The sequence below is a fragment of the Microtus pennsylvanicus genome, chromosome 12 (assembly GCF_037038515.1).
Source record: "Microtus pennsylvanicus isolate mMicPen1 chromosome 12, mMicPen1.hap1, whole genome shotgun sequence".
NCBI classification, from domain to species: domain Eukaryota; kingdom Metazoa; phylum Chordata; class Mammalia; order Rodentia; family Cricetidae; genus Microtus; species Microtus pennsylvanicus.
Window position 1 is genome coordinate 88232883 of NC_134590.1, and position 1998 is coordinate 88234880.

A 1998-nucleotide genomic window follows, 5' to 3' on the forward strand; every position below is an offset into this window, starting at 1 on the left:
ATGGCGTCCACAGATTACAGTACCTAATGCCACGCTGCAGCCCAGCAGGGCTACAGTGCTTACACAGCCCAGCCAACTCAAGGATGCACAGACCACCCAGGCCTATGGGAAACAAAGCTATGGAACCTATGGACAGCCTACTGATATCAGCTCAGAGCACTGCCACCTACAGGCAGACTGCATATGTGACTTCTTATGGACAGCCTCCCACTGGTGATACCACTCCAACTGCCCCCAGGCATACAGCCAGACTGTTCAAGGATGTGGCACTGGTGCTCATGACACCACCACTGCTCCAGTCACCACAACCCAAGCCTCTTGTGCAGCTCAGTCTGCATATGGCACCCAGCCTGCCTACCCAGCCTATGGCCAGCAGCCAGCAGCCGCTGCACCTGCAAGACCACAGGATGTAAAGAGCCCACTGAGACTAGTCAACCTCAATCTAGCACAGGGGGTTATAACCAGCCCAGCTTAGGGTATGGACAGAGTAATTACAGATATCCCCAAGCACCTGGGAGCTACCCCATGCAGCCAGTCCCTGCACCTCCACCCTATCCTCCTACACATCGTATCCTACACATCCTATCTTTCTCTTCACAGCCAACTAGTTAACGATCAGAGCAGTTAATCTCAGCAGAGCATCTATGGGCAACCTAGCAACTATGGGCAGCAGAGTAGCTATGGTCAACAAAGCAGCTATGGGCAGCAGCCTCCCACTAGTTACCCCCCTCAGACTGGATCCTACAGCCAGGCTCCAAGTCAATATAGCCAACAGAGCAGCAGCTACGGGGAGCAGAGTTCATTCCAACAGGACCACACCACATGGTGTCGGGGGCAGGAGTCTGGAGGATTTTCCAACCAGGAGAGAACCAGAGCATGAGTGGCCCTGATAACCGGGAGAGGAGAAGAAGGGGATTTAATCATGGAGGCATGAGCAGAGGTGGGCATGGAGGAGGACGCAGTGGAATGGGCTCTAGAGAGCGAGGTGGCATCAATAAGCCCGGTGGACCCATGGATGAAGGACCAGGTCCTGATCTAGGCCTTCATATAGATCCTGATGAGGATTCTGACAACAGTGCAATTTATGTGCAAGGTTTAAATGACAGTGTGACTCTGGATGATCTGGCAGACTTCAGTAAGCAGTGTGGGGTTGTCAAGATGAACAAGAGAACTGGAGAACTCATGATCCACATCTATTTGGATAAGGAAACAGGAACGCCTAAAGGTGACGCCACAGTGGCCTATGAAGATCTGCCACCTGCCAAGGCTGCTGTGGAATGGTTTGATGGAAAAGATATTCAAGAAAGCAAACTTAAAGCTTCTCTTGCCCGAAAGAAGCCTCCAAAATTAGCAAGTGGAGTGGCATGCCACCTCATGAGGGCAGAGGGATGCCACCACCACTCTGTGGAGGTCATAATAGCCCAAGAGGTCCCAAAGGAACCATGGGTCCCATGGGAGGCATTGGAGGAGAGGAGGGGGCTTCCCAACACGAAAACCCTGGGGCTCCTGAGGGACCCCCTTGTGGAGGAGGAAATGTCCAGCACTGAGCCGAAGATTGGCAGTGTCCCATGGCGGGCTGTGGAACCCAGAACTTGACCTGGGAACAGAATGCAACCAGTGTAAGGACCAAAACCTGAGGGATTCCACCCGCTACCATTCCATCCTCCGGGATGTGATCGTGGCCGAGGCGGCAGTGGTGCCATGCAGGGATGAAAAGGTGTCCTTATGGATCGTGGTGGTCCTGGAGAAATGTTCTGAGGTGGCAGAGGTGGAGAGAAACGTGGCTTCTGAGGTGGCCATAGCTTGGACGGAGGTGGACTTGGTTGAGGAATACGACATGGTCCTGAGGATCTTCCTGGACCATTGATGGAACCCATGATAGAAAGAAGTGGTGGACCTGGAGGTCCTGGAAGGCCTGCGTGAATGGAATAAGGTGAGCACAGTCAGGAACTTAGAGACCGGCCGTACTTAGACCTGAAGAGCTGCATGGATGACCAG

General features: G+C 53.3%; 1 pseudogene; it reads left to right on the forward strand.

Moving 5' to 3' along the window:
- LOC142832783 (RNA-binding protein EWS pseudogene) lies at positions 1-1670 on the forward strand (annotated as a pseudogene).
- Positions 1671-1998: the final 328 nt, after the last annotated feature.